The sequence below is a fragment of the Manis javanica genome, chromosome 13 (assembly GCF_040802235.1).
Source record: "Manis javanica isolate MJ-LG chromosome 13, MJ_LKY, whole genome shotgun sequence".
NCBI classification, from domain to species: domain Eukaryota; kingdom Metazoa; phylum Chordata; class Mammalia; order Pholidota; family Manidae; genus Manis; species Manis javanica.
Window position 1 is genome coordinate 27,121,445 of NC_133168.1, and position 17,844 is coordinate 27,139,288.

General features: G+C 39.4%; 1 protein-coding gene across 1 annotated transcript in view; it reads left to right on the plus strand.

Annotated features, from left to right (window-relative positions):
- Window positions 1-17,844, plus strand: part of LOC140845379 (uncharacterized) — a 54,561-nt gene that overhangs the window by 24,819 nt on the left and 11,898 nt on the right. Inside the window, exon 6 of the mRNA XM_073219459.1 lies at window positions 15,941-16,105. The gene's annotated coding sequence lies outside the window, so the exon portion shown is untranslated. The remainder of the gene's footprint in view (window positions 1-15,940; window positions 16,106-17,844) is intronic.

A 17,844-nucleotide genomic window follows, 5' to 3' on the forward strand; every position in this document is an offset into this window, starting at 1 on the left:
CACACACACAGACACACTTTTTTCTTCCTTCTCAGGATTGCTTTGGCTATTCGGGATCTTTGGTCTTTCCATATGAATTTTTGAACTATTTGCTCCAGTTCGTGGGAGAATGCTGTTGGTAATTTGATAGGGATTGCATCCAATCTGTAGATTGCTTTGGACAGGATGGCCATTTTGAGGATATTAATTCTTCCTAGCCAAGAGCGTGGGATGAGTTTCCATTTGTTAATGTCCTCTTTAATTTCATCTTAAGAATGTCTTACAGTTTTCAGGGTACAGGTCTTTCACTTCCTTGGTTAGGTTTATTCCTAGGTATTTTATTCTTTTTATGCAATTGTGAATGGAATTGTTTTCCTGATTTCCCTTTCTATTAGTTCATTGTTAGTGTATAGGAAAGCCACAGATTTCTGTGTTGATTTTGTTTCCTGCCACTTTGCTGTATTCCAATATGAGTTCTAGTAGTTTTAGAGTGGAGTCTTTAGAGTTTTATTATGTACGGTATCATGTAATCTGCAAATTGTGACCGTTTAACTTCTTCTTTACCAATTTGGATTCCTTGTATTTCTTTGTTTGGTCTAATTGCCGTGGCTATGACCTCCAGTACTATGTTGAATAACAGTGGGGAGAGTGAGCAGCCCTGTCTTGTTCCCGATCTCAGAGGAAAAGCTTTTAGCTTCTCACTGTTCAGTATGATGCTGGCTGTAGGTTTGTCGTATACGGCCTTTATTATGTTGAGTTACTTGCCCTCTGTTCCCATTTTGTTGAGAGAGTTTTTATCATGAATGGATGTTGAATTTTGTTGAATGCTTTTTCTAGCATCTGTGGAGATGAATGTGTGGTTTTTGTCCTTCTGTTTGTTGATGTGGTGGATGATGATGATGGATTTTTGAACGTTGTACCATTCTTGCATCCCTGAGATGATTCCCAGTTGATCATGGTGTTTGATCCTCTTGATGTATTTTTTTTTTTGTTTTTTTGAGAGGGCATCTCTCATATTTATTGATCAAATGGTTGTTAACAACAATAAAATTCAGTATAGGGGGGGTCAATGCTCAATGTACAATCATGAATCCATCTCAAGCCTAACTGTCGTCAGTCTCCAATCTTTTGAAGCATAACGAACAAGTTCTTACATCGTGAACAAATTCTTACATAGTGAATAAATTCTTACATGGTGAACAGTACAAGGGCATTCATCACAGAAGCTTTCAGTTTTGATCACGCATTATGAACTATAAACAATCAGGTCAAATATGAATATTCGTTTGATTTTTATACTTGATTTATATGTTGATCCCACATTTCTCCCTTTATTATTATTATTATTTTTATTTTTAATAAAATGCTGAAGTGGTAGGTAGATGCAAGATAAAGGTAGAAAACATAGTTTAGTGTTGTAAGAGAGCAATTGTAGATGATCAGGTGTGTGCCTGTAGACTATGTGTTAATCCAAGCTAGACAAGGGCAATAAACCATCCACGGATGCAGAAGATTTCTCTCAAAGCAGGGGGGATGAGGTTCTGAGCCTCACCTCTGTTGATCCCCAATTTCTCACCTGATGGCCCCCCTGCGACTGTGCCTGTCTTAGGTTGTTCCTCCCTTGAGGAATCTTACCTGTCTCTGGCTAACCAGTCATCTTCCGGGGCCATACAGGGAAATGTAAAGTTGGTAAGTGAGAGAGAAGCCATATTGTTTGAACAGGTTAGCTTTTTACTTCTTTGCAGATTTATGCCCTGTGGCTTCTATGCCCAGCACTTGTCTCGAGGTATCTTTACCACCTGGAGGAATTATGATACTCGGTAACTTCGATATGAGGCACGAATTCTATTTAAGGGTTGTAATTAGGAAGGAAGAAGAAAAGCTATAGAGGTAGCATATGGAAGAAAACATGGGAGGATTGATTATTTCTTTGACATATCTTCTTGTAGAGTACCTTAAGTATGTATAGGTTTTAAACTACTAACTAATTTGCACACACATATTAACATAATAGGAATACGGTGACATAAACAAAGCGAATCTATAATTACCATCCATCTCCAGTGAAGCCAGGAAAACCATTTAGGCACCCTAGGCATTTGTGAAAATTTGTCTATGATATGATGGATATTGTCCAACTGTACTTGAACAGTCTGAGAAAAATCAGACAAATTAAAGGAGCTCATTTCTGGGATCTGTTCACCTCCCATATGTTCTTTTAACCGTAGATAATCTATAGTCCTAAGATTTTGGAGTGCTACAACTTGCACCCCTCCCAACTCCTGGTTGAGTTCCAACAGTACAGATCCGGTCAAATTCGTTGTCTCACTGTATGCACATGCCAGCCTAGACATCTCCTTCCTCATTCCAATGGCAAGTCCAGGAAACGGTGGGGTGGACGCAGCCACAACCGCAGCATCGCCCGGATCCCTGTGGAGGCTTTTTGATGATCATCCCCCGGCACAAGTCCTCCAGAGAGTGCTGATGCCGGGAGCTCCTCCTCATATTGTATCTTAGTTCATTTTCTGGGTATCCAAGCTAGGCCTTGATCTTCTGCATAGAAACAAACAGACCCTTTGCCCACACTTTGACATGCCCTGTATACCACTGTGCAGAACTCATTGGAGGTCAGCACACAGGGACTGCTTCTTTTTTTTTTTTTTCTTAAGAGAAAGGAATATTATCAGAAAAGAGTACCTCCATAGCTGATCATCTGACACCCTTTAAGTGATCAACATTAAGGATATTTAAAGCATGCGTTGATCTTTGATTTACCAATAGTTTTATCCTATCAAGGAGTAATCCCCCTTTTCTTTCTTTCTTTTTTTTTTAAATCTTTAATCTACACTTACATGAAGAGTACTATGTTTACTATGCTCTCCCTATATCAGGTCCCCCCTAACAACCACATTATGGTTACTGTCCATCAGCTTAGCAAAATGTTGTAGAATCCCTACTTGTCCTCTCTGTGTTGTGCAGCCCACCCTCCCCTTTCTCCCTCCCCCCCATGCATGCTAGTCTTAATACCCCCCTTCTTCTTTTCCCCCTTATCCCTCCCTGCCCACCCATCCTGCCCAGTTCCTTTCCCTTTGGTAACTGTTAGTCCATTCTTGGGTTCTGTAATTCCACTGCTGTTTTATTCCTTCAGTTTCTCCTTTGTTCTTATACTCCTCAGATGAGTGAAATCATTTGGTATTTCTTTTTCTCTGCTTGGCTTATTTCACTGAGCATAATATTCTCCAGCTCCATCCATGTTGCTGCAAATGGTTGGATTTTTCCACTTCTTACGGCTGAGTAGTATTCCATTGTGTATATGTACCACATCTTCTTTATCCATTCATCTACTGATGGACATTTAGGTTGCTTCCAATTCTTGGCTATTGTAAATAGTGCTGCGATAAACAGGGGTGCATCTGTCTTTCTCAAACTTGATTGCTGTGTTCTTAGGGTAAATTCCTAGGAGTGGAATTCCTGGGTCGAATGGTAGGTCTGTTTTGAGCATTTTGATGAACCTCCAAACTGCTTTCCACAATGGTTGAACTAATTTACATTCCCACCAGCAGTGTAGGAGGGTTCCCCTTTCTCCACAGCCTCGCCAACATTTGTTGTTTGTCTTTTGGATGGCAGCTATCCTTACTGGTGTGAGGTGATACCTCATTGTAGTTTTAATTTGCATTTCTCTGATAATTAGCGATGTGGAGCATCTTTTCATGTGTCTCTTGGCCATCTGTATTTCTTTTATAGAGAACTGTCTGTTCAGTTCCTCTGCCCATTTTTTAATTGGGTTATTTGTTTTTTGTTTGTTGAGGCGTGTGAGCTCTTTATATATTCTGGATGTCAAGCCTTTATCGGATCTGTCATTTTCAAATATATTCTCCCATACTGTAGGGTTCCTTTTTGTTCTATTGATGGTGTCTTTCGCTGTACAGAAGCTTTTCAGCTTAATGTAGTCCCACTTGCTCATTTTTGCTGTTGTTTTCCTTGCCCCGGGAGATATGTTCAAGAAGAGTCACTCATGTTTATGTCTAAGAGGTTTTTGCCTATGTTTTTTTCCAAGGATTTAACAGTTTCATGACTTACATTCAGGTCTTTGATCCATTTTGAGTTTACCTTTGTATATGGGGTTAGACAATGGTCCAGTTTCATTCTCCTACATGTAGCTGTCCAGTTTTGCCAACACCATCTGTTGAAGAGACTGTCATTTTGCCATTGTATGTCCATGGCTTCTTTATCAAATATTAATTGACCATATTTGTTTGGGTTAATGTCTAGAGTCTCTAATCTGTTCCACTGGTCTCTGGCTCTGTTCTTGTGCCAGTACCAAATTGTCTTGATTACTGTGGCTTTGTAGTAGAGCTTGAAGTTGGGGAGTGAGATCCCCCCTGCTTTATTCTTCTTTTTCAGGATTGCTTTGGCTATTCGGGGTCTTTGGTGTTTCCATATGAATTTTTGAATTATTTGTTCCAATTCATTGAAGAATGTTGCTGGTAATTTGAGAGGGATTGCATCAAATCTGTATATTGCTTTGGGCAGGATGGCCATTTTGACGATATTAATTCTTCCTAGCCATGAGCATGGGATGAGTTTCCATTTATTAGTGTCCCCTTTAATTTCTCTTAAGAGTGACTTGTAGTTTTCAGAGTATAAGTCTTTCACTTCTTTGGTTAGGTTTATTCCTAGGTATTTTATTCTTTTTGATGCAATGGTGAATGGAATTGTTTTCCTGATTTCTCTTTCTATTGATTCATTGTTAGTGTATAGGAAAGCTACAGATTTCTGTGTGTTAATTTTGTATCCTGCAACTTTGCTGTATTCCGATATCAGTTCTAGTAGTTTTGGAGTGGAGTCTTTAGGGTTTTTTATGTACAGTATCATATCATCTGCAAATAGTGACAGTTTAACTTCTTCTTTACCAATCTGGATTCCTTGTATTTCTTTGTTTTGTCTGATTGCCGTGGCTAGGACCTCCAGTACTATGTTAAATAACAGTGGGGAGAGTGGGCATCCCTGTCTGGTTCCCGATCTCAGAGGAAATGCTTTCAGCTTCTCGCTGTTCAGTATAATGCTGGCTGTGGGTTTATCATATATGGCCTTTATTATGTTGAGGTACTTGCCCTCTATTCCCATTTTGCTGAGAGTTTTTATCATGAATGGATGTTGAATTTTGTCAAATGCTTTTTCAGCATCTATGGAGATGATCATGTGGTTTTTGTCTTTCTTTTTGTTGATGTGGTGGATGATGTTGATGGATTTTCGAATGTTGTACCATCCTTGCATCCCTGGGATGAATCCCACTTGGTCATGGTGTATGATCCTTTTGATATACTGTTGAATTCTGTTTGCTAATATTTTATTGAGTATTTTTGCATCTACATTCATCAGGGATATTGGTCTGTAATTTTCTTTTTTGGTGGGGTCTTTGCCTGGTTTTGGTATTAGGGTGATGTTGGCTTCATAGAATGAGTTTGGGAGTATTCCCTCTTCTTCTATTTTTTGGAACACTTTAAGGAGAATGGGTATTATGTCTTCTCTGTGTGTCTGATAAAATTCCGAGGTAAATCCGTCCGGCCCCGGGGTTTTGTTCTTGGGTAGTTTTTTGATTACCGTTTCAATTTCTTTGCTTGTAATTGGTTTGTTTAACTTTTGTGTTTCTTCCTTGGTCAGTCTTGGGATGTTGTATTTTTCTAGGAAGTTGTCCATTTCTTCTGGGTTTTCCAGCTTGTTGGCATATAGGTTTTCATAGTAGTCTTTAATAATTCTTTGTATTTCTGTGGAGTCTGTCGTGATTTTTCCATTCTCATTTCTGATTATGTTGATTTGTGTTGATTCTCTTTTTCTCTTAATAAGTTTGGCTAGAGGCTTATCTATGTTATTTTCTCAAAGAACCAGCTCTTGGTTTCATTGATTTTTGCTATTGTTTTATTCTTCTCAATTTTGTTTATTTCTTCTCTGATCTTTATTATGTCCCTCCTTCTGCTGACTTTAGGCCTCATTTGTTCTTCTTTTTCCAGTTTCGATAATTGTGATGTTAGACTATTCATTTGGGATTGTTCTTCCTTCTTCAAGTGTTGCTGGATTGCTATATACTTTCCTCTTAAGACTGCTTTTGCTGCGTCCCACAGAAGTTGGGGCTTAGTGTTGTTGTTGTCATTTGTTTCTATATATTCCTTGATCTCTATTTTGATTTGTTCATTGATCCATTGATTATTTAGTAGCATGTTGTTAAGCCTACATGTGTTTGTGAGCCTTTTTGTTTTCTTTGTAGAATTTATTTCTACTTTTATACCTTTGTGGTCTGAAAAATTGGTTGGTAGAATTTCAATATTTTGGAGTTTACTGAGGCTCTTTTTGTGAGCTAGTATGTGGTCTATTCTGGAGAATGTTCCATGTGCACTTGAGAAGAATGCATATCCTGTTGCTTTTGGATGTAGAGTTCTATAGATGTCTATTAGGTCCATCTGTTCTAGGGTGTTGGTCAGTACCTCTGTGTCCTTACTTATTTTCTGCCCGGTGGATCTATCCTTTGGGGTGAGTGGTGTGTTGAAGTCTCCTACAATGAATGCATTGCAGTCTATTTCCCTCTTTAGTTCTGTTAGTATTTGCTTCACATATGCTGGTGCTCCTGTATTGGGTGCATATATATTTAGAATGGTTATGTCCTCTTGTTGGACTGAGCCCTTTATCATTATGTAGTATCCTTCTTTATCTCTTGTTACTTTCTTTGTTTTGAAGTCTATTTTGTGTGATATTAGTACTGCAACCCCTGCTTTCTTCTCACTGTTGTTTGCCTGAAATATGTTTTTCCATCCCTTGACTTTTAGTCTATGCTTGTCTTTGGGTTTAAGGTGAGTTTCTTGTAAGCAGCATATAGATGGGTCTTGCTTTTTTATCCATTCTATTACTCTGTGTCTTTTGATTGGTGCATTAAGTCCATTTACATTTAGGGTGACTATTGAGAGATATGTACTTATTGCCATTGAAGGCTTTAGATTCGTGGTTACCAAAGGTTCAATGTTAGCTTCTTTAGTATCTTAATGCCTAACTTAGCTCGCTTATTGAGCTGTTATATACACTGTCTGGAGATTCTTTTCTACTCTCCCTTATTCCTCCTCCTCCGTTCTTCATATGTTGTGTGTTTTTTTCTGTGCTCTTTTTAGGAGTGCTCCCATCTAGAGCAGTCCCTGTAGGATGCCCTGTAGAGGTGGTTTGTGGGAAGCAAAATCCCTCAGCTTTTGCTTGTCTGGGAATTGTTTTATCCCGCCATCATATTTAAATGATAGTCATGCTGGATATAGTATCCTTGGTTCAAGGCCCTTCTGTTTCGTTGCATTAAGTATATCATGCCATTCTGGCCTGTAGGGTTTCTGTCCAGAAGTCTGATGTTAGCCTGATGGGTTTTCCTTTATAGGTGACCTTTTTCTCTCTAGCTGCCTTTAAAACTCTTTCCTTGTCCTTGATCCTTGCCATTTTAATTACTATGTGTCTTGGTGTTGTCCTCCTTGGATCCTTTCTGTTGGGGGTTCTGTGTAATTCCATGGTCTGTTCGATTATTTTCTCCCCCAGTTTGGGGAAGTTTTCAGCAATTATTTCTTCAAAGAGACTTTCTATCCCTTTTCCTCTTTCTTCTTCTTCTGGTACCCCTCTAATACGAATATTATTCCTTTTGGCTTGGTCACATAGTTCTCTTAGTGTTGTTTCATTCCTGGAGATCCTTTTATCTCTCTCTATGTCAGCTTCTATACGTTCCTGTTCTCTGGCTTCTATTCCTTCAATGGCCTCTTGCATCTTATCCATTCTGCTTATAAATCCTTCCAGGGATTGTTTCACTTCTGTGATCTCCTTCCTGACATCTGTGATCTCCCTCCGGACTTCATCCCACTGCTCTTGCATTTTTCTCTGCATCTCATCCCATTGCTCTTGCATTTTTCTCTGCATCTCTGTCAGCATGTTTATGATTTTTATTTTGAATTCTTTTTCAGGAAGACTGGTTAGGTCTGTCTCCTTCTCAGGTGTTGTCTCTGTGATCTTTGTCTGCCTGTAGTTTTGCCTTTTTATGGTGACAGATAGTTTGCAGACCTGGTACGAGTGACCTCTGGAAGAGCTTCCCTTCTTGTTGGTTTGTGGCCTTCCTCTCCTGGGAGAATAGCGACCTCTAGTGGCTTATGCTTGTCAGCTGTGCGCAGAGAGGGCTTCTGCTCCCTGCCCATTTGCTATGGAGTTTATCTCCGCTGTTGCTGTGGGCTTGGCCTGGCTGGGGCTGCTCCTCCAAAGTGGTGGAGCCCCGTTGTAGCGGGAGCGGCTGGGAGGCTATTTATCTCCGTAAGGGGCGTCTGTGCTCCCTGTTGCCCAGGGGTTTAGAGTGCCCAGAGATCCCCAGATTCCCTGCCTCTTGTCTAAGTATCCTGTCCTGCCCCTTTAAGACTTCCAAAAAGCACTCTCCAAACGAAAAGAAGAACAGCAACAATGAGAGAGGGAACAGAAAAAAAAAAAAAAAGGAAAAAACACGCGATTTTTTTTTTTTTTCCCTCAGGCGCCGGTCCTAGGCACCTGCTCACTGGTCTTGCTGCCCTGCCTCCCTAGCACCGGAGTCCCTGTCCCTTCAAGGCTTCCAAAAAGCACCCGCCCACCGGTCCTTCAGGGAAAAACGCGTGATATTCTTTGTCCACAGGCGCTGGTCCCAGGCACCCGCTCACCGGTCCTGCTGCTCTGCCTCCCTAGCACCGGGGTCCCTGTCCCTTTAAGGCTTCCAAAAAGCACTCGCCAAAAAGAGAAAAAAAAAAGGGGAAAAACGCGCAATTTCCTCCGTCCTCAGGCGCCGGTCTCAGGCACCCGCCCACCGGTCCCGTAGGGAAAAATGTGCGATAATCTTTGTCCTCCAGGCACCTCCTCACTGGTCCTGCAGCCCTGCCTCCCTAGCAACGGGGTCCCTGTCCCTTTAAGGCTTCCAAAAAGCACTCGCCAAAAAGAGGAAAAAAAAGGGGAAAATGCGCGATATCCTCCGTCCTCAGGTGCTGGTCTCAGGCACCCGCCCACCGGGTCCCATAGGGAAAAACGCGCGATAATCTTTCTCCACAGGCACCGGTCCCAGGCACCCGCTCACCGGTCCCGCCGCCCTGCCTCCCTAGCAACGGGGTCCCTGTCCCTTTAAGTCTTCCAAAAAGCACTCACAAAAAAAAAAAAACCGCTCCGGTTTCTTTCCACCCGCCGGGAGCCGGGGGGAGGGGCGCTCGGGTCCTGCCGGGACGGGGCTTATATTTTACCCCCTTGGCAAGGTGCTGGGTTCTTGAAGGTGTGGATGTGGTCTGGATGTTGTCCTGTGTCCTCTGGTCTCTATTTTAGGAAGACTTTTCTTTGTTATATTTTCATAGCTCTATGTGTTTTTGGGAGGAGATTTCCACTGCTCTACTCACGCGGCCATCCTCCTCTTGATGTATTTTTGAATTTGGTTTGCTAATATTTTGTTGAGTATTCTGGCATTAACATTCATCAGGGATAGTCGTGTATAATTTCCTTTTTTGTTGGTGTCTTAACCTGGTTTTGGTATTAGGGTGATGCTGGCTTCATAGAATGAGTTTGGGAGTATTCCCTCCTCTTCTGTTTTTTGGTAAACTTTAAGAATGGGTATTATATCTTCTCTGTATGTCTGATAAAATTCCGAGGTAAATCCATGTGGTCCAGCGGTTTTGTTCTTGGGTAGTTTTTGGATTACTGATTCAATTTCTTTGCTGGTAATTGATTTGTTTAGATTTTCTGTTTCTTACTTGGTCAGTCTTGGAAGGTTTTATTTTTCTAGGAAGTTGTCCATTTCTTCTAGGTTTTCCAGCTTGTTACTGTATTGGTATTCATGGTATTCTCTCATCTTTGTATTTCTGTGGGGTCTGTTGTGATTTTTCCTTTCTTGTTCTGATTCTGTTGATGTGTTGATTCTCTTTTTCTTTTAATAAGTGGCTAGAATCCTATCTATTCTGTTTATTTTCCCAAAGAACCAGCTCTTGGCTTCATTAATTTTTTTCTATTGTTTTATTTTTCTCAATTTTATTTCTTCTCTGATCTTTATTATGTCCCTCCTTCTGCTGAGTTTAGGCCTCATTTATCCTTCTTTTTCCAATTTTGATACTTGTGACGTTATACTATGCATTTGTGATTGTTCTTCCTTCTTTAAATAGGCTTGGATTGCTGTATATTTTCCTCTTAAGACTGCTTTCGTTCCATCCCATGAAGTTGCGGCTTTGTGTTGTTGTTGTCATTTGTTTCCATATATTGCTTGATCTCTATTTTAATTTGGTCATTGACCGTTGATTATTTAGGAGCATGTTGTTAAGCCTTCATGTGGTTGTGAGCCTTTTTGCTTTCGTTGTACAGTTTATTTCTAGTTTTATACCTTTGTGGTCCAAGAAGTTGGTTGGTAGAATTTCAGTCTTTTTAAATTTACTAAGGCTCTTTTTGTGGCCCAGTATGTGATCTATTCTGGAGAATGTTCCATGTGCACTTGAGGGTGTATATCCTGTTGCTTTTGTATGTAGAGTTCTATAGATGTCTATTAGGTCCATTTGTTCTAGTGTGTTTGTTGTTCAGTGCCTCTGTGTCCTTACTTTCTGTCTGGTGGATCTATGCTTTGGCATGAGGGGTGTGTTGAAGTCTCCTAAAATGAGGGCATTGCATTCTATTTCCTACTTTAGTTTTGTAAGTATTTGTTTCACATATGCTGGTGCTCCTGTGTTAGGTGCATTTATAATGGTTATATCCTCTTGTTGGACTGAGCCCTTTGTCGTTATGTAATGTCCTTTGTCTCTTGTTACTTTTCTTTGTTTTGATACGAGTTTTGATACTTCTTTGTTTTGATACTTTTCTTTGTCTGATACGAGTGCTGCAACACCTTCTTTTTCCTCATTGTTTGCCTGAAATATCTTTTTCCATCCCTTGACTTTTAGTCTGTGCATGTCTTTGGATTTGAGGTGAGTCTCTTGTAAGCAGCATATGGATGGGTCTTGCTTTTTTATTCATTCTATTACTTTGTGTCTTTTGATTGGTGCATTCAGTCCATTTACATTTAGGGTGATTATTGAAAGGTATGTACTTTTTGCCATTGCTGGCTTTAGATTCGTGGTTACCAAAGGTTCAAGGTTAGCTTCTTTAATATCTTCCTGTCTAACTTAACTTGCTTATTGACCTATTATAAACACTGTCTGATTATTCTTTATTTGTTTCCCTTCTTATTCCTCCTCCTCCATTCTTTATATGTTGGGTGTTTTATTCTGTGCTGTTTTGTGTTTTCTTTTGACTGCCTTTGTGGGTAGTTGATTTTATTTTTTGCCTTTAGTTAGTAGTTGGTTGGTCTGCTTTCTCTGCTGTGTTTTTATTTTCTCTGGTGACATCTATTTCGCCTTAGGAGTGCTTCCATCTGGAGCAGTCCCTCTAACATACCCTGTAGAGGTGGTTTGTGGGAGGCAAATTCCCTCAACTTTTGCTTGTCTGGGAATTGTTTAATCCCTCCTTCGTATTTAAATGATAATTGTGCTGAATACAGAGTTCTTGGTTTAAGGCCCTTCTGTATCATTGCATTAAATATATCATGCCATTCTCTTCTGGCCCATAAGGTTTCTGTTGGGAAGTCTGATGATAGCCTGATGGGTTTTCTTTGTAGGTGACCTTTTTCCTCTCTCTAGCTGCCTTTAAAATTCTGTCTTTGTCCTTGATCTTTGCCATTTTAATTATTATGTGTCTTGGTGTTGTCCTCTTTGTGTCCCTTCTGTTGGGGGTTCTGTGTATTTCTGTGGTCTGAGCGACTATTTCCTCCCCCAGTTTCAGGAAGTTTTCAGCAATTATTTCTTCAAATACACTTTGTATCCCTTTTTCTGTCTCTTCTTCTGGCACCCCTATAAAGCAGATATTGCTCCTTTTGATTTGGTCACACAGTTCTCTTAATGTTGTTCCAATTCTGAAGATCCTTTTATCTCTGTCTTCGTCAACTTCTATGCATTCCTGTTCTCTGGTTTCTAATCCATCAATGGCCTCTTGCATCTCATCCATTCTGCTTTTAAATCCATCCAAAGATTGTTTTATTTCTGTATTCTCCCTCCTTAGCTCTTGCGTATTTCTCTGCAAGTCTATCAGCATGGTTATGACCTTACTTTTAAATTCTTTTTCAGGAAGATTGGTTAGGTCTATCTCCCCAGATACCTTTTCAAGGGAGACTGTCGGGGTTAATCTGGTCTGTATCAAATTCTTCTGCCTTTTCATGGCGATAGAGATAGTCATGGGTTGTTGGCACGTGTCAGTGGGGAGAATGTCCTTTCTTGCTAGTTTGTGGCCTTCCTCTTCTGGGAGAACAGCCACCTCTAGCGGCTTGTCCTGGGCAGCTGTGCGCAAATGGGGTCTCTGATTCCTGCCCGGCCGCTGTGCAGGAAGCTCTGCTTGTTCTTGCTGTGGTCTCTGCTATGGCGAGGTCGTGCCGGAGCGGGAACAGGTGGGAGGCTGTTTATCACCGTGAGGGGCCTCGGAGCTGTGCTGCCACCCAGGGGTTTAGGGTACCTGGAGTTCCTTGGGTTCCCAGCTGCTGAGCTGATTGTGCCAGGATGCCTCCGTCCTCCGTCCTGTAAGACTTTCAAAGGGCACTCTTTCTTCTTTGTCCCAGGGGCACTAGCTGCGGGGACCCGCTTGCAGATTTTGCTGCCCCCTTCCCATAATATCCAGCACCCCATGCACTGTGTGTCTGCGCTCTGGTGCAGATGGCTAGGGCTGGGTGTTTAATAGGCCTGGGCTCCCTTTCCCTCCCCGCTCCGACTCCTCTCCTCCGGCCAGGAGCTGGGGTAAGGGGCGCTCAGGTCCCGCCAGGCTGCAGCTTGTATCTTACCCCCTTTGCGAGGTGCTGGGTTCTCGCAGGTGTAGATGTAGTCTGGCTCTTGTCCTGTATCTTCTGGTCTGTCTTTTTGGAATTTAGTTGTATTTGTTGTATCTTCAAATATATATATGTTTTTGGGAGGAGATTTCTGCTGCTCTACTCTTGCTGTCATCTTGGCTCCACCCCTATCCTCATAAAGAAATTTTAAGTGGGTATAATTTCGCGAGTAGCTGCACTATCTTGTAGCAGTGAGTCTTGTTTTGGCCTAGGAGTTTGTTCTTTTTACCCTTAAATGAGCTTCTAAGGCTTTAATCTCCAGTGGGGAAGACCCTTTTCTGAAAGTACAGCTGAGACATTCTACATCTACAATGCAATTCAGCAGGTAAATAAATAAATAAATAGTATAACATAGACACACTAGTCTTAGTGGGATACAAATCCTATTGCCCTCAAAATATTCTTTATTATTTTGTGAATAAACGTCTTAACAGTAGTGAGGCTTGCCTATCCATGAATACACTGCTACATAATTATAATTCATCTAGATTTCTCTTACGTTTCTAGTCAATTTTGTAATATTTACAATGGAAAAACTTCTTACTACTTTTAAAAATGTATTTCTATGTAGTTTATCATTTGTATTATTTCCATTATATTATATATTTACTATGTCATAAAATTTTTTGTTATAAAGAGTTTGCATATTTCAAGTCTACTGAATTTTTTTTTTTCTAATTTCGGTTACTTCACTTGGACATTCAGGGTACACCATTATATAATCATACTCATAAATTTCGAGATACTCATTTACTGCCCACAAAGCCATTTTTAGGCAAAAGCTTTTATGTAACCATAAATTAATAACCAGAGATGCATTTTCCTACGTGGGTCTTTCAAAGTTGGAAGACTCCTTGGACAGCTGACAAGGATGTTAAGACGATATTCCCAGGTATATATTAGGATTAGATCTTAATATGTCATGATGAGATGAGTTTTGACTTCTTATTATGTTCCTAGATTTCAGAGCTGCTATCATAACATATTATTTGAAATTAGTCCTTTAAATACAAATATGTTACAGTGTGATTTCCAGAAACAGTCTTTGGGAAGTTTGGAAATCTTTTTTAAGACCCAGAGAAACTAGCATTTTAAATATGCTATTGAAGTACTCCTTCTAAAGTATAATATAATGATATTTTATTTTCTTTTTCAGCAGATTCCAATCTTGTGACATTGGTAAACATTTTATATGAGATTGTAAAGGTGCTAAAGCTATCACATAAAACCATTTTGATTTCTCTTTAATATACTGATGAATTACATATGTCTGTTTCCTGATTTCTGTAATGCAGTGTACTTTGAATAGTTGAAAAAGTCCATAGTAATGCCAAAATTAACTTTGGCTGTTACTTTTCTTTTCAAAAGTAATTGCTGTTTATAAGTTATGCCCCGTCTATTAAAACTCAAAATGTGACTATAGTCCTACCCCTATAAGATTTTTTTCCCCTGTGTTATCTGAGTGTTATGATAGTATATATGGAAAAGTGTTTGTGTCTGCAGCCAGTGTCTTATGCCTACTTTACTTTAGAGTCTTCTCATTACTCTGCTTAATCTGAAACTCTTCTGTGTCTTTAGAAAACAATCTGTCAGTAAATTATAGTTTGGTGGCCCTGGTTGACTCACAAGACTAGTAATTACAAATAGAATTATGGTTTGTTTAAAACTGTAGTGAGTTAAAATGATTTTTTAAATGATTTTTAAAATTCCAAAAGTAAGTATTTATTAAAAATAATTAATGGAAGAGTTTTATGAATTTAAAAAAGATTTTTGGTCTTAGTTCGAAAATTAGCGACAGGGGAATACAAATTGTTCTAGTCATTTCTGTCCTTGAATAAAAAATTGCCATGATGACACTATTTTATTAACTCTTTTAAAGATGTGTGAGGAATAGTGAAGAAGCTGTTTGAGTCTAATGATTTAATACTTACCTTAATTTTTAGCTGAATTTATATGCACACTTTATGCTAGATTAGCAATTCTGAATCTATAAATATATCTTAGTCTCTGAAACCCCAATTTAAATTTCTATCTACCAACAATCTGTTAAAGATAGTAAAAATAATTATTCTGCATTTTAGCTACTAGATATCAAGAATTTACTAGTATAAAAAATTATTCAAGATACTCAATAGCACACAAATTTTCCTGTTCAGAAGTAATGTCAAAACTATCAGCAGCAAGCACTGATTGCATGGTATCAGAATTCTTTCACAGATGACAAGGAGGGTGAGAAAGAGGCAGTGGATCCAGATTGCTTTACAAGTGCCCAGATCCTTTCTAAACAGCTGCCCTTAATAGGAGGTGAATTTACTGAAGGACTGCGATGGGTGGGGATAAATAGGAAGAATTAGGCATAAAATTATGATGTGTACTGTAACAGATGTTGGGCACAGTCAAATATCCTGAGGTCTTGGCCCACCTCTGTCACTAGCAATGAATTTTAGACCAAAATGTAACCTACATCTCTCTCTTTTTAATATGCTTTAATATGCAAAATGAGAATATAATGTACCAAAAAAATTAAAATGCTTTGTAAATTATAAGGTACTATATAAATGCATAATTCTTTATTATAAGGTACTATATAAAGGCATAATAAATACATAACAAACCTCTTTACCCTGGGCAGTAACTGAACGGGGGCAAGAATCCAAAGCCAGTATCACTGTCTGGTTCAACATCCTGCTCTGTCTCTGCTGTCCAGGCTCTCACGTAATTTTTTTTTTTTTTTTCTTAGGGGGAGGCTGATTGGTTGGGGAGCCTAGGGGATGAGCTCCTGCAGGGAAGCTTAGGGATGCTTGAAGCTAGGGTGTATCTCACATACTTTTTTGAATGCTTATTTTACCTCTTGACCAATTCCCTTATAATTTAATTATCATTGGATTGATTTTCCTCCTTTTTATCATTTTGTAGCCAGTTCATTGAGGAGCCAAGCTTCCCACTCTTTCTTCTTCTCATCATGATTATGAACTTAATTATTATTTATATGTGTGCAGTATTCTGTGAATAATAGAATTGGTTTGTATTATTGTGGTCCTCTTTTCTCCTCATTCTTTAAAGTCTGTGTTGAAGACTATGGACCTTTCAGCCAATGTGTCATATCGCAGAGAGGACAGCTTGACACGGACGGTCATACTTGTGCCCTGGCCTTCGGTCTGCTGACTTCAGATGCATACAGTTGTGATGTTCTCAGTCAGTCTCACTGAAAGAAAACTACAGAATGAGGTAAGAATGGAACAACCAGAGAGGGAAGCAGCATCTACTGCAGAAAAAAAAAAGCAAAATCACGCGGAAACTATGGAGACAATCAATGGGAGAGACACCAAATGCTAATGCTTGCCTTTGCTTATGTGTTGTCCCCATAACATCTGACAGTGGCATTGTCTTAATCGTCTAGTATTTGCTAATCCACTATTACCTTAGCAATTACAAGTTTTGAAAAGCTAAATGCAATAGTTTTAAGTAGAATTCTGTCAAAATGCCAACTCTTCACTGAAAAAGAGAGTAAGCTGTGATATATATTAATTCGATCAATAGCCAGATAAAGGGATCTTTACCACTAAGAACAAAAGAGGCAGTGATAAATTGGAAGTTGTTTTAATCTATTAAAAAGTGTTATAAATTTGAATACATTGTATTGTTTATAATATATATGAACATAAAATGACATAAACTGCAATAGAAATAGTTTGAAAGAAGTATTATTTTTTTAATTCACTCTAAAATGAATTAAAAATGCTTATAATGACTTCTGGTTTCTGATTCTATATATAAGGAGCATGAAAGTTGCCACTATGTCCTAACAGCAAGTAGAAAGCTGAACAGATTGAAAAATAAAAACTCTACTTGGTACATAAAAGAGGAGGACACCAGTCAAACCACTGGCCCAAAGACTGGAGAGACAAGGCGCGGGGGCTCCCAGGGCAGAGACTCCAAAGCCGAAGCCCTGTGGGAACCACGAGGCAGATCCTCCAAAAGTGGCATGCTGTGCACTTTTAAGTAGTTCCTTGGTGGTCAGTTACTGCATATCCTCACATAGTACAAATAGACATTTGAAGATGCCAGAGGCAAGAGGAAACGATGCCTCTTTCTCTGCAAAAGTGTCAGTCTAGCACCTAGTCAGCAAAGCTTCCGAACTCTGAAAAAGAACAGGACAAAGGATGGCTCAGTCAGAGATTAATATTGGACTAAAGATTGAAGTTTGGGAAAACTAAAGATTCTGATCACTCTGGCATCTTTGCTTACTGCCAATACGCACCTCAAATTTTCCTTCATTCTAGTTCCCTACAGAGAATCAAACTCATGGAAGGAGTAATTACTGAGTCTTGGTTGATGCAGAGAAATAACACTGTCACAGTCTGTGAGGAGACTATATGCTAAAGATTAGTTCTTTCGCCCACAGCTCAAAAATAATTTTATTTTTAGGAATTGAAAAGTAGAAAAGGAAATGAAAAATATTCTGAGATAAGGAAACCTCATGATCAAACTTAAATGAAGGGGAATACTTACAGTCTCTCTTCAAGTATGCTGTAGGTTAGCATAGTTACTAGAAAAGTGTAGTGGTTGTAATAACACTGATCTGACTTAGGATGTGGTCTAGAAAGAGCACTGACAGAGCTCCCTGAGTCTAGAAATAGCTGAATCTTGGTCAATTTTGACTCTGAAGGAAGACCAGAAAATGATGAGAGATACAATGTTCTAGATTGCTATGCTGTATTGTGAAGAAAGAGAAATAAGGGTGGGAACAGATGAATAAGGCCATATGTTAACCAACTGCACTATATTGCGCAGATAAGCTCTATTGTATTGGCAGAAGGCTTATATTGTATAATCAACATGGCCAATCTTTAACTGGTGATTCCTTTTTCTTAAAGTGGTATCTACAGTATAAAAAGCAAGGTGAATGGGCTGGTAAGCACTTACTAAATATCTATCAGTAAGTGAAACCACTACTCACATTTGTT